This window comes from Microcebus murinus, chromosome 23, assembly GCF_040939455.1.
Source record: "Microcebus murinus isolate Inina chromosome 23, M.murinus_Inina_mat1.0, whole genome shotgun sequence".
In the NCBI taxonomy this organism is placed as follows: Eukaryota; Metazoa; Chordata; class Mammalia; order Primates; family Cheirogaleidae; genus Microcebus; species Microcebus murinus.
The window spans coordinates 6,301,007-6,316,731 of NC_134126.1; the positions used below are offsets into that span (position 1 = coordinate 6,301,007).

The following is a 15,725-nucleotide window of genomic DNA, read 5'->3' on the forward strand; positions in this document are numbered from 1 at the left end:
ATCTTAGAGAATGTCCCGTGAGCTGATGAGAAGAACATATATTCAGTGGATTTTGGGTAGAATGTCCTGTAGATGTCAGTCAGACCCAATTGTTCCAGGATTTTGTTTAAGTCCATTATTTCTTTATTAATTTTCTGTTTGGAGGATCTGTCTTGTACTGTCAGTGGGGGGTTGAAATCTCCGGTGATTATGGAGTTGCTATTAATCCATTTGTTTAGATCCAGTAAGGTTTCCTTTGTGAAACTGGGTGCACCTATGTTGGGTGCATATATATTTAAAATTGTTATCTCTTCTTGTTGAACTGTGCCCTTCACCATTATATAATGATCCTCTTTGTCTTTCACTACTTTTGTTGGTTTAAAAACTAAATTGTCTGAAATTAGAACTGCCACACCAGCCTTCTTTTGGCTTCCACTTGCCTGGAATACTGATCTCCACCCTTTTACTTTTAGTCTATATGCATCCTTGCAGGTTAGATGTGTTTCCTGAAGACAGCATATACTTGGCCTGTATTTTCTTATCCATTCAGCCAGCCTATGTCTCTTGAGTGGAGAGTTTAAGCCATTCACATTTATTGAGAAAACTGATAGGTAAGGTAGATTACTGTTCATTCTGTTGGGTTGGATGTTGTTGCTTTGATTTCTCTATTGAGCCATTGTATTATATGTCCTTTAATCTTTGGGTTTTGGTTGTTTTTATATTCGTGAGTTTTTATTATGGTGTTCCATGCGTAACACTGTTTTGAGTACTTCTTGTAGGGCTGGTCTTGTCTTGGTGAATTCTCTGAGACTTTGCTTGTCTGAGAATGTCTTTATTTCTCCTTCATATATGAAGCTTAGTTTTGCAGGGAATAAGATTCTAGGCTGGGCATTGTTTTGTTTCAGAAGAGTGAGAATGGGGCCCCAATCTCTCTTTGCTTGTAAAGTCTCATTACAGAAGTCTGGTGTTATTTGAATTGGCTTTCCCTTGTATGTCACCTGCTTCTTTCGTCTTACAGCTCTTAGAAGGGCCTCTTTAGTTGATATTTTGGTTAGTCTGATGACTGCATGTTGTGACATCTTCCTGTTTGCATTGAATCTCCCAGGGGTCCTCTGAGCTTCTTGAACTTGTATATCGAGATTTTGAGCAAGGCCTGGGAAATTTTCCTCTATTATATCTTCAGATAGCTTCTCCAACACTTTAGGGTTGTCTTCTTCCCCTTCTGGTAACCCTATGACCCTCACATTAGGTTTCTTCACATAATCCCATATCTCTTGTAGGCTTTACTCTTTTCTCTTATTTCTCTGCTCTATCTCTGTGATGGTTTTATTTAGTTGGAGGATGTTATCTTCAATCTCTGAGATTCTTTCTTCTGTTTGATCTACCCTGTTCTTGAGACTTTCCACTGTATTTTGTAATTCCCTGAATTGATTCTTCATTTTCAGGAGTTCGGTTAATCTTTTCTTCATTGTGTCTATTGCTTTAGTGAACTTTTCTTGTAGGTCCTGGAGGCTTTTTGTGGTTTCTTTGTGTTGGTTATTGAGTTGTTGTTGCAGGTCGGTGAGTGTTCTTATGATCCACATACGAAATTCCTCTTCTGTCATTTTGGTTGCCTGATTTTGGTTGGTGTCTGTTTCTAGGGGACTGGTGCTCCTCTTTGGGGGTGTGTTTTCCGTTTGGTTCTTCATATTTCCTGAGTTCCTTTGCTGATTGCTTCCAATGTCGATCAGTTGTTGTTTCTTTCCTTTAGGTTTTTGTTTGGGTATTAACACACCTTGTTTAATTTCCTGAGGCATTAGGTGGTGTCTGTGGGTGAGATTCAACCACTCCCTGTATAATGAGTCAGTGGGTGCCGTGAAAAGGCTGTGCAGGATGCCTGCACCCTGTCAGTAGGTGGCGCTTGCTTGGAGGAACAGGCAATGCATTGATTTTGTGTCCTGTTATCAGCTCTTGTTCTGGGCGGAGCTGGGTTGGGTAAGCCTGCCCTCAGGCACCACCAATGCCGTTAGCAGGGGTCTAAATTCTGTTCTCTGCTTCCAGGAAAAGCTGTCAGGGCGGGGCTGGAATGGCCGCTCAGCCAGAAAGTCTGTGTGTGGGCTTGGGGCTGCCTGAGACCCGCAGTCTATAGCGGGCCTCACTTCTTTCCCCCCTCCCCAACTCCGCATCTACTCCTGGGCCTCTGCCAGCAGGCCAGACCACAAGCCCCCAGGCCTCCCTGGACTGTGATGCTGGCAGGGAGGTTCCTTGCGCAGGAACACCATCTCGGCTGGGTGTATGGCCTCCTTTTGGGAGGAGAGTTGCCTTCTAGGATGCTGATCTGCCCCTGAAGACACACACACCTCAGTAGTCTGTTCACAAATATCCCTTCTGTGCCCCAGGCAATGCTAGACCTCGGTGCACTGGATCTGGTCTGCAGGTCCGACCTCTGGGTCCCAGAGTTCAAACTGTATCCCCACCAGGGAGAGGAGTTCCGGTCCCAATTCACCCACAGGGAGCCCAAGCTGGGTCTATGTCTCTCAGCCTCTGAGTCGGCACCGTTTTCCTGGGAACACCATGCCAGCAGCACCTGGGAGTGCTGGCGGGTAGGGATCTCACAGTCTGAGTTCCCCTTAGTCAGCTGTAGGGTCCCAAAAGGGAAGGTCCCGTTCCCTATAGGTGCCTCTGGCTGGTGGCTGTATTGTCTCTCTTGGCAGCCGCAGGTAGGGTCAGGGAGGGGAGGAGGAGGCAATATGGTGCCTTCCACGTGGCTCGGGTCTGTGCACACAGACATGCCTCGAGGATTTGAGAGCCTGGTGCCGTGTCTGCTACAGGCTCACTGCTACCTGGCGGTGGCCGTCTCTGGGCTGGTGTCCGCAGGTCTCTCCACCGGCTGGGGAACCCACCAGCAGTCCCAGATGCAGGGGAGGGGAAACGGCAAATTCACCTACCCTTGCCGCTGGTCTCCGGGCTGCTCCGGTGGTCTCAGCTTCCAGTTCTCCTCCGCAGCCTCCTCCTATAGAGTCTCCCCGGGTCTCAGGTACCACTTCTTCCGGCCCTCGTCCAGTGTATGCTCGTCTTCTTGGTTTTTTTTTCTAATTTCTGCTAGAATTTGTCTTTTCTGCAGAGATACTCTGTCTGGCGGTGTTTCTCATCCGCCATCTTGATCCACCTCTCCTATTTTTCTTGATCTCTCAGTTTACTACCACTTCTGCACTGTTCTCCAACTATATTCAGACTTTCATTCCTTTAAATAGGTTTTCATCACCAAATGTATCAGTTCTCTCTGACTTTCACATTTTCCCACGCATTCTGTTCCCCATTCTCTACCACATGACACAGTACAATTTTCCATTGTAACTTATTTTGTTTCAGAAAAGAGATGATCAGTAGAAGTGTTTCAGCTCAAAAACTGTTACATTCAACAGGAAATCTGTGAAGGAAGTAAAATGAAAAAGTACTTTAAGCAGTTAAAGAAAAAGAATAATATATAATTTTCCATAAGAAGAGCTAGAGCTTGCTTATGTATTTTTAAAATAGATGATCTTGGATAATTCACTCTGTTATTTAGATTCCATTAGATACTTTTTAAGGGAGTGATGTAACCATTTTACTTAAGAATATCATTATTTATATAGACTGGACAATTTTTGCTTTGTATTTTTAAAAATTTTATTAAAAGCTTTGGATAGCAATCTAAAAATGCATGAGATGTGCAGTTTCTCAAAATTATTTTAGGGTGTACCTCAAGAGAAAGGTTTGAAAATTAATTGTTTTAAAGTAATACATTTCCTAACCCTCAAATTCTATATGTTTCTCCTAACTTCATATACATTTTTCTTTCCCAGTTTTCATTTCATAATCTCTCTTTCTCCACTCTATAAGGAAAAAATAATGCATACAATTCATTCACCCAGAATCCTATCATTGCGTGTTCATTAGTCATGCAAAATACTAGAGACATCTAAAAATGGAAGATTTAGACCGTCAGAGGTCTTACTGCCTCTTCTTATCTGAAACACGTTGCTCTTACACACGAGGAGCAACTTTAGAAACGAGCTGCTTTCACACTTGCTCGGCTGCTCGAAATCCATATGAACTTGCATGGAGTTCATGGGTAGCGACAGTGATGGGAATTTTGCTTTAGAGAGCACACATAGTTCATCCACTGACTTTCAAGAAAGGCAGAGACCTTATGGGGGAGACTGAGGTAAAGCAAAAGGAGTGTTTGCTTCAAAAATATTAAATGAAAAGAAATGGCATTTTCCCATCTACTCATAAGTATGCGATTCATTTTGGACATACTCACGCTCCTAAATATGCCTTTAGCTGGGAAGTAATCTTAAATGGATGAAGAAATACATGCTATGCCATTGACATATTTCAAAATAGTTGAAATGTTTTCAGGAGCCACCAAAATTTTCAAGTTAACAGTGGAAAATAACCACAGGTAGAAACGTCACACATGTCCTTGTCAACGCGGCGTGCGTCTCCCGAGCAGCCAGCGTGCTGAGCGCGTGGCGCCACGGGCGAGCGGGGCAAGGCCCTAGTGTGCTCAGGGCTGGAATGACGAGCAGGCCAGCTGCGGGTGCTGGAGGCTGAAGCGAGGCTGCACCACTACTCTTGCAGGGTTGTCAGTTAGGCAAGGTGACAAAAAGGCGCCTGGAACCCCAGCTTGCCCTTGCCCCCCTCTGCTCTGCGCCTGCGCGGAGGGCCTGCCGGCCGGGCGTGGGCCGGGGCGTGGGCCGGGGCGTGGGCCGGGGCGTGGGCCGAAGCCCACGGGCGGCCGCGCAGGGGCAGCTCGGGCAGCTCCGCGGGCCGCTCGCCGTCCCTCTCCCTGGCGGGCCAACGCCTCGGGGTCGTGGCTTTTCCAGCAAGGTGGACCTCGTCGCCCACATCAGCACTGGCGACAGCTGGTTAGTGACAGTTTCTCTGAGCTTCTGCCTCTCTCTTTCCAGAATTCCCCTCTCCAAACTCCTGCCACGTTCATGAAAGGTCTGATTCCTGTAGGAATGTCTTCATTTTGATGGTACTTGGAGAGCCTCTTTTTACTTACTGAAACCTCACAAACAAAATTAACTAAACTCATGTTTTATCTACCATATCATGAAGTCTTATTCCAGCATTAGTTAATTATCATTTTATTATATTTACTAAAATGATGAATATTTTCTTAGACCTAATGCCAAAAATACATTTGTGCATTAGATGCTGGATACTTTGCTCTACAAAGTCCACACATTTCTGCTTTATTAAAGCTAGTTATGCTGCATCATGGCATTCATAAAATTATGAATTTTATACAAGCTTTAACTTTTGTTAAAAAGTCATATACAAAATGCAATATATGAACATTTTACCAAAAGAATATTATGCTTTTTGTCATAATACTCAATATGTAAATAACTTACGATTTTAGCTGTGTATAACATTGCTTTATTATAGCTAAGCAATAAAAAACAGCATATTGGATAAATATTGTTATGGGTCTTATAAAAACAAATGAATTAATACTAGTATAACTATATTATTTTAATCTTGACTAGATTGATTTCAGCAACAGATCTTTTAAAAGGCGTTCTATAATTTATTTTTCACTGGCTTTTATAATATTCCACAAAACATGTAACATGTATGTCTGAACTGAAAAATTAAGTTCTTCCAAACCTGATTTGAAAAATTCATTTAAAAACAGGACTTTCTTAATTAAGTTGTGCGTTAGACATTACATGTAAATCGAAAGAGCTTAGTACGCAGCTCCAAAGTTGTTAACAAAAAGGTATTTAAAGCACATAATATTAGAGCATTTTATCAACAATTATTGTGGTAGTAAAGATGTATTAAAATTTAACAAAGTTTTAATTTAATCACATTATTTTTGGAATAAATTGAGATATGCAAAATGCCCCTGTGTGAAATTTTATTAATCAACTCACAGAATTGATGCTGTGCTATATCTCATTTTAGCATTCAATAATATTCATCCAGAGAAAATGAATTAATTAAATAAATGTTAACTTCATTGCATGAAAATAACTTTTCATAAAATTTTACTTCTTTTAAAAAATTCAATAAAATATTTAGTGTTTTAATAAACTGCATGACAATTAGTAGTATAATACATCAATCCAGAAGATTTGTTTCATATTTAGTCTCTGAAACAATTTTAAAATAATTTCAATCATCACATATTTTGTTTCAGAAAAGTGTGATAGATAATCAGTAGAAGCGTTTGAAGCACAAAAACTGTTACATTAAATAGAAAATCTGTGAAGAAAGTAAAATTAAAACATAACTAACTTTAAGGGAAACCATGATATATAACTTCCAATAAAAAGATCTTTCCCCATGCATTTTTTAAATAGATAATCATGGATAATTCACTCCGGTATTTAGATTCCATTATGTACTTTTAAAAGAGTGATGTAATCATTTTATTTCAAAATATCATTATTTATATACACTGGACAATTTTTGCTTTTTATCTTTTTCAATTTGATTAAAAGATTTAGATGTCATTCTAAAAAATATGAGATGTGAATAGCTTTTCAAAATTACTTTAAGGCATACAGAATATAAAGGTTTGAAAACAACAGATCTATATTTATTTTTTCAGACGTATCTCTCATCATTCCCCTCTTAAGTCCATCTCTACATCGACAGTACTGTACTTCTCACATTCCAAAATTGCCGTGTGTTTCTCTGCCTACAGTGTCTTCAGCTTCCCAGCTTCTCCCTGCCTAGCTCTTACCCTCAAGAAGCATGCACAGATGCTCCTATTACACACACTTCCCAGTTTTTATATCAGAGTAAAAATATCATTATCCAGGACATTGTCCAAAATAGATCAGATGTCTCCCTAATTGCTTCTAACAATCCTGTGTTTATTGTAGCATTTATATTGTGTTTGCCTGATCACAAATTTGGCATTCTCCATAAATTATCAATTAAGTTTCCAGCACAGTTTCTGGAAAAAGTAAAAAGTACCCAATATATATTACTTGAGAAAACAATTGATTGACTGACTAAATTAATGAATGAGTGAATGGATCAATACATAAATTTTACAGAAAATTTTAATAGAGAGATAATAGGTTAGGAGATAAAGACATAGAATCTATCTCTAACTCTTAACTAAATCACCTGGCCTATATAGTTAAATTATGTCTAAAATATTACTTGAACTCAAGTCTAGAAGAATAGTATTTTGATCTTAGAACTTTTATCATGTAATTTGTTTTCTCTTCTCTTTTATTTTCTCCTCTCTTTTTTTTTTTGTAATTAAGACTGGAAGCTGATATCTGAATAAATAAAGACTATTGTTAATTACAGGTAAGGCGACTTTTCAATGGCCTGTTATAGATAATGGGTATATTGCTATATGTAATGCTATGTATCATAAAATATATGGCTCAATTTTATAAACTCAAGTATTTTAGTAGTTCAGAAAATATTAGAATTGGCTTTTTGTAAGAACAGTATCATATCTAATGGTATTTATAATATGATTTGAAATAAAAAGATAATATTTCGTAGGCTGCTTTCATTGGTCTTGCTGTGATAAGATGTATCACTAGTAAAGAATATTAATTTATGTTTTATAACTAACAAAATAGAAAAATAAGAGCAACAGAAATTATTAGCTAAATATGGCAATTATATATAGATTTTGAATTCACTTAAACACAAAGCCAATAATATTTGAAAAACTAGCAAGGCAAGCAAACTTATAGATTAGTAATAAAATTTTTATGAGTATGATAAAAGATGAAATAATCAAACTCCTATTGCCAAGTATTAATAGAAATAACCCTTAATTCCATCCTAGCAAAACTATTTTTTAGGACATCCATGGTCACAAAATTATAAATACTTAGGCCTCAGTGCTTATAAGATTACAAATTGGTTAGATTCGATAAATCTAGTTACAGAGTCACATTGTTATTCTAGTCTCTTCCAATTGCTTAAAATTGAATCCACAAGATTATGTTTGTTGTATACATTATTTTTAAAAGGGACGTTCCCTCTCAGTCTGTAATTACAGTAGTGTGTGCGGGAAGACAGATGCTTCCCTTTTTCAGTCACTAAGTTGAGTAGCTGTGCTGAAGATGTAGGCTCCCGCAGGGCCAAAGACCCCGCGGAATCCCTGCCCTCGTGTCCCCTCACCTTCAGGAGAGACTAAAGTGCTTACTCCAAGTCAGGTGATTTCTAGGTATTTTTAAGTCATAAGGTTGGTACTAGTCAGTATTAAGTTCCTTTATTTGTTTTGGAATATTTACTTTAAGCAAGTCTTATTGTTGATTGCCCCACAAAGCTTCTAGGGAAATGCACATTTATGGTTAGTTAAGACAAGATTCATAAGCTTCCATGAGCATTACGGAATACACGAATGCTGAGTTCATGCTGATCAGGGACCACATTTTCAATGTCAATACCACCTAATATCTTTAGAGTAACCATCTTTCAATGTTTCTATAGAACCTTGAGGGATATATATTCCACTTTGGCCTTAGCATATACTTGCTAATTGTGCATTGTTCTTTGCTGCAAAGACATTGAGGAAAACCTTAAGAAACAGCCTCCTATTGAGCATTAAGAGGGCTTATGTGAGGATGTTGTACATTACACTCTTAACTATGTTCTTTGTTGTATTCATTCAATAGGTTGCTTTCTAGTGTTGGAATTTGGAAATAATTGTGCTTTCCCTTAAAAACATGGTTTGGGATTTAAGGTAAAGCCAATGTGAATCATGTATCTAATCAAAATTTCATTTTTTAGCCGACAGTTGGAAATCACAGTCCAAATTGTAGATTCCTCCAATAGCAAGTATAAAGGACTTCCTAATATGGATATTTATATCTGTCCCCTATTCAGCTATGTTTAATCTCACTTTTTTCTTTCCTACCTACTTCTAATTTATGCAATTTTGTTATACAATATTTTGTGTTTTTAAGCTGCCTATTTTGGGAACAAGGGGTGATTTCAATTAATAGTTTAGCAATTTTATAAAATCATTTTGATGCTTTATATTTCTTACTTGCTAATATCTCCAGTGTGGAAATTTATGCCAAGCTCAACTTATTTCTGCTGTAAGTCCTAACACTACACATATATTATGCATTAGTGTATATAGTTTAGAGAACAAATAAGATCAGAGGCAAATATACTCCAACTACCTATCATAAAACCATAGGGATTTTACTGAGGTCTTGCTATTGAGGTTGGAATAAAACAAATATTTTTGGAGAGGAATGACATCAGAAAGTTAAGGTAAGATCTCATGAAGTTTATTGTGAACATTATCACAGTCTAATTCACAAACTTACTCATGCTCAGAGTTTCTTATTGTACCCAGAGGCAATTGATCCATGAGGGCAAATTTACCTTAAAATATATTAAAAAGGCAAACGAGTTAACAAAAACATGAATGTGTTAAATGTATACATGTCATATGTAACTTACAAGTTTATACAGAAGAAATCTAGTATTCTTCTTATACAGAAAAGTATGTAAATGCCAGAAAAAAACATTTCCTGGTACTACAAATATCACTCCAGATGTATGAATTTGACCTTCACACTGGGTGTGCTGATTTTCATTCCTCTAGGCCATAATACAACCAGTTGAATATTTCCTGCATGTTGCTCTTTTGAGTAGTCTGGTTACTATAATACCACTGACTCTATCTGTAGTGGTTCAGACAGCTTAGTTACAAATAACAAAAGCCACTGGGGATATTTGAATGAAAAAAGAAAAGAGGAATAGGCTTGCTTTTAGATTTCAGGGAAAAAAAAAATGAAACCATCAAATAACAATGTTAGCTAGACCAGCTGGACTAAGGTTGGAATTTCATTTCCAAATTTTGCTAAAGAAGGGGCTCATTATCAGAGCTTGGGTCACTTACCTATGGTTTCATGTTGTCCAAATGAAAACAATATGGAGGATGAAAAAGGGCAGTCATTCTTAATTAGAATGCATAATTTTAACAGTGGGACTAGAGTTAAAAATACATCCTATATGATATATTTATCAGAGTATGATTTGGAAATCATAGTAGTATTGGGGAAAACCAAACCTGTAAAGATGCAAGAGATTGTCATTAGAGAGATACATAAGTATAAATACAGGTAAATTAAGATGTGATTACCATTATAAAACTAAGATTAATATACAGTGCTTATACATGTAACAAATACATGTATCCCATAAATATATCAAAAATAATGTATCAATAAAGGAACAAAATTAAAAATGCCCACTTAAAATGTAAAAATGAAAATTTTGATAAATCTGACACCTAATATGAACACACGTATATCACCCCAAGAAGTTCTCTCTCATACATGACACAGCTCCTTCAAAACCTGCCTTCTTTTATTAAAATTAGTTTGTCTTTTATGGTTTTTGATTTTGATGAAGTCCAATAATAATTTTTTATAATGATTCATATTCTGTGTATCATATCTAAAAAATCATTGCCTAAGATATAAATATTTTCTATCATTTTTTTCCAGAATAGCATTCCTTGCCCTCAGCATCATTGAGATTTTGAACCAGATGTTCTGTGTTGGGATTGTCTCTAGACAGTGTCAGTACCCCTGAAGGTCAAAATTGGTTTCTGTTGAGAACCACCATTGTAAGAATGTCACAGTTTTATTTTTTACATTTAGGCATATGATACACTTTGAAATAATACAGTATCCATGTACTGTTCAAGGTAAGGGTTGAGGTTGATTTTTTCCATGTAAAGATACAGTTGTTCCAGAAACATTTCTCAAAAAGGCCATTGGCCCTTTTACCATTGAATTGCTTGGCATCATTGCCAAAAAAACAGCTTACCATAAACATGTGGTTCTATTTCTAGATGCTTAATTTTGTTTTATTGATGCATATGTCTATACACCAATACTTCATTACTGTTCTTTTATGATGAGTTGAAATCAAGTTATAAAAATTTTCCAAATCTGTTCTTCTCTTAAGAATTGTTTGGTTAGTCTAAGTCCTTTACATTTTCATATCAATTTTAGATCCAGATTGTCAATTTCCAATTTCTCCTTCCTCAAAAAATATTGTTGAAATTATGCTTCACATTGCATTGAATCTATATGTAAGTATTGGGAGACTTAATAATATTTTGTCTCATAATTCGTAAATGTGGAGTTTTTCTCCACTTATTTAGGGCTTTAGAAATTTTTCTTGTAGCAATATTTTGTAGTTTTTATTTTTATAGGTCTTTCACATAGTTCATTCAATCTTTTTGTAATTATTTCATGTTTTTGGCATTTAAAATTTAATTTTCAATAGTCTAATACACAGAAATGTGATTAATTTTTCTATAATGTATAATTTATGGCCTCTTTAAATTCACATATTAGCTTTAATAGTTTTTTATGGATTCTTTAGTTTTCTCTATGAGCACCATCTTGTCATATGTAAATTTTTTAAAAAATTCATTTTTCCTTTCCACTGTATATATGTTTTGTTTCTTTTTCTTGCCTATTGCAATGGCAAAAACCTCTATGGTGTTTATCTGTTTTTTTAAACTGAATCCTGAAGTCCTGAATCTCAGTCTGATTGGTTTGCTTTAGACTAAAGAAACTGGTCTGATGTGGATTTCCTAATCACGTTCCTTTGCTGTCTATGACAAAGAGCAGTTACTTAAACATGTGAAGAGGAAAGAGCAAGCTTCCCTTATCCTTCCCTTCATTCCTAGTCGCTTGAATGTCCAAACAAAATATCCTAAGAAATGTATGACCAATTTGTTAGGTAAGAAGATAGGCTGATGGGGCTGATTATTCTAACTAGTCAAATTGCTTAGTATTAGTTCACTGCAATGTAAGGTAATATAGCCAGAACCTCATTTTCCCTGTTCACCATTATATCTCTTGCTTAGAATGATGCTTGGCACAAAATGAAAATTCAGTAAACATTATTGACTAAAGTGGATGATTATCAAAGATATCTCTGAATCTTAGCATTATACCTAAAGGATGGGTAGGAATGTCTGACTAAAATACACAGTCATTCCACATAATTTTTGTAAACAAATACAAGGCATTGTTCTAGGCAAGTTAATTCTGGAAACACTTCCATGACCACATAGGCAGAAAAACAATAGCTTATATATTCTTTCTGTGCACTATATTAATATTTTGAAGCTGAGAAAATTCTTTAAAATGTGAAGTGGAGAAAACTGATAGAGCCTCTGACCAATTATGAAAGGGTTTCAGTAAGGCACAGACTTAGTTGATAAGATAAACTAAAGAGACTGAGGACAGAAGGTCGAACTATTTAGGCAGATACAGTCCCAAAGATGCAGGTTCCAGGAGGCCTTTGAACAGGAAGGCACAGAGATATGAGAAATTGAAAAGGCTGAAGATAAAAGTACTTCCCTGAAGGAGGTTGAAAAAATAAATGTGTAAAATGAAGAGCAGTAAGGCAGGAAAATATTTTTGAACTATATGTTTAGTCTGCAATGTTTGTTGTTGACACGGGAGACAATTCTTTAATATTAATATACTCATATGTTTTATAGTGACTCAATTATTTTGTTTTTATAGATTTGTTATATTAATGCAGTATGGGCTTATTTGCCACCTTTTTTTGTCTGTTCTACAGACCATTTGCTCACATTAAAAGAATTTGATAAAATGAACTGTCATTAAAATAATAGATATACTATATTTAATGACTCTCTTCAAAATGTTGACAATTCTTTAAGCCCTGGTCATCAGGAAATAGGGATTTGTTATACTTCTAACTTTTGTATATTTATAGAAGTTTTCAAAATATTTAAAAATGGCTGCATATGTGTCTTTCAATTGTTCATCCTACAATTATTTAGAAAGCACCTACTATATGAAAGACATTATGATGTTGGCATACAGCACTGAACAAAACAAAGCCCCATTCTTTCATGAAACATAAATACTTGCAAGGGAAACAGACAATAATTACACACTAATATAAAATATAATATGCATATAAATATTTAAAGGGTGCATGAGACAGAAAGGGGGACAGAGTGATACTGGACACTCTTTTAAATCAAAGAAATTCTCTCCAATGAGATGGCATTTGGCAGAGGCATAAATGAGGTAAAGAAGCAAGTTATGCAAATAACAAGGCAATAGTATTCCAGGTGGAAAAAGTAGCAGAAGCAAAGCCCTTAAAGACGGGCATGGTTGACTTGGTTAAGAAAGGCAAGAAGACCAGTGCTGCTCAAGGGGAGGCAGAAAATGACAGCTGAAAGGCAGCCAGGAGAGAGGCCGTGCTGACCCTTTTGAATTCTAGTAACAAATTATTCTAAGTCTGAGAACATACTGGATATATTTAATCAGGTGAGTATATGATTTCAATGGCTTTTAAAAAAATGAATAGACTTTATCATTTAGAGCACTTTAGATCTTTGGAAAAAGTGAGTGGAAAGTACAGAGGCCCATATGGCCTTCACCCTACATCTCCACAATTTTTCCTATTATTAATATCTTGCATTGTTGCGGTATATTTTATGAACCAATACTGATACATAATAATTAAGTTCATAGTTTAGATTAGAGTGGACTCTTTGTATTGCACTGTACATTCTGTGGGTTTTGGCAAAAGTCTAGTATCGTGTATCCACCAGTACGGTACCATGCAGAATAGGTTCACTGCCCTAAAAATCCCCTGTGCTCCCCCTGTTCAACCCTCCCACAAACTCCTGGCAATTACTAATCTATAGGTTTTGCTTTTTCAGAATTACATATAATTGGAATCATTTGGTATGCAGTATTTTCAAATTGTCTTTTATTTAGCAATATGCATTTAAGATTTCTCCATGTCTTTTCCTGGCTTGATAGTTTCTTTTTATCACTAAATAATATTACATTGTATAGTGTAAAGTTTGTTTATCCATTCACCTCCTGAGTGACATCCTGGCTACATCCAAGCTTTGGAAACCATAAATAAGTTGCTATATTCATCCATGTACATATATAAATGGCTATACTAGTTTGTATTCCCACCAGTAGTGAATGAGAGTTCCTGTTGCTCCACATCCTCACCAGCATTTGGTATTGTTAGTATTTTGGATTTTAGCTATTTTAATAGGTGTGTAGTGATATCTAATTATTGTTTTAATTTGCAATTCCCTAGTGACATATGATGTTGAGCATCTTTTTCTATGTAACACCATCTGTATATCTTCTTTGGTGAGTTATCTGTTCAGATATTTGCCTGTTTTTTAACTGGGTTGTTTATTTTCTTATTGTTAAGAGAATAAAAAGACAAGCCATAGACTAGGAGTCTGGGAGATTTGCAAAACACACATCTGATGAAGGCTTGTATCCCCAAAAGTACAATGGCTCTTAAAACTTAAGAGTGTCTTTCTTGGCCGGGCGCTGTGGCTCACGCCTGTAATCCTAGCTCTTGGGAGGCCGAGGCGGGTGGATTGCTCAAGGTCAGGAGTTCAAAACCAGCCTGAGCGAGACCCCGTCTCTACTATAAATAGAAAGAAATTAATTGGCCAACTGATATATATACAAAAAATTAGCCGGGCATGGTGGCGCATGCCTGTAGTCCCAGCTACTCGGGAGGCTGAGGCAGAAGGATCACTCGAGCCCAGGAGTTTGAGGTTGCTGTGAGCTAGGCTGACGCCACGGCACTCACTCTAGCCTGGGCAACAAAGCGAGACTCTGTCTCAAAAAAAAAAAAAAAAAAAAAAAAAGAGTGTCTTTCACAGAGCAAAAGTTTATAATTCTAATGAAATCTGGCTGTCAATCTTTTCTTTCATAGATTGTGCTTTTGGTAAAGTGTCTAAACAGTCATTGCCAAGCCCAAAGTCAACTGCATTTTCTTTTATGTTATCTTCTAAGAGTTTTATAGTTTTTCACTTGACGTTTAGGCTTATGATGCATTAAGAGCTAAATTTTATGTAAGGTAGAAGATTTGTGTCTAAATTCATTGTTTTTCTCAATAACTTTTAGTAGCTCTGTAGCTAAAGTATAAAGTTTGTGGAATGGGAAGAACAGAGCAGGGAAACTATTTTGGAAGCTTTTACAGTCAAGAACACGAAGGCTTGAGTAGCCGACAATGGTGGAATTTTAAGATGTTGTTTTATTTAAGATATTTTAAAGTTGGAGTCAATAAGTTTTTATAGGGGAATATACATGATATCAGGATAATGAAAATAGTCAATAAAACAAAGATTCTAGGCCTTAGCAACTGTGTGAATAGTGGAGTCATTTGTCAAACTGGAGAATACTTGACAGATAATGTTTTTCCTGTGTGAGTGTGAGGCGTCATGGAAACAAGATCAGTTTTAATATGTCATATTTGAGGTTTCTATTTAAGCATCCAATTGAAAATATCAAGCACAAAATTGGCTAAATGAATTCGGAGCTTAGGAAAGAAGTTAGAGGAAAAAAATAATTTGGGAAATATCAACATATAGGTGATTGATAGGTGATATTTAAGGCTTTGAGACTAAGAGGAAAGTACCAAGAGAGTGATTGCAGATATGAAGAAAAGGTGATCCAAAAAGCCTGGGGTATATCAACATTTAGAGTTGAGCTGAAAGCGGTTAACAGAGTCTGTTTAACAGGTTAAACAGACTGACGGGAACTGCTAGAGCACGAAGGGGAAGTAGAGGGAGAGTGGGGAGTGTGTTACCAAGGAAAAGCGAGTGAGCAGCTGCGTTAAATACTGTTGAACTATGTGTTGATATCTACAATTATATTTGCAGATTTGATTATTTTTCTTTTAATTCTGACAAGTTTTTATTTTTCTTC

General features: G+C 36.5%; 1 long non-coding RNA gene across 1 annotated transcript; it reads left to right on the forward strand.

The window, feature by feature from the left end:
• Positions 1-4,557: 4,557 nt before the first annotated feature.
• On the forward strand, positions 4,558-14,606 carry LOC109730099 (uncharacterized). Its single transcript, XR_002222782.2, has 3 exons — positions 4,558-4,871; positions 7,242-7,287; positions 14,092-14,606. It is a non-coding gene; the product is annotated as an uncharacterized LOC109730099 (long non-coding RNA).
• The last annotated feature ends 1,119 nt before the right edge of the window (positions 14,607-15,725 follow it).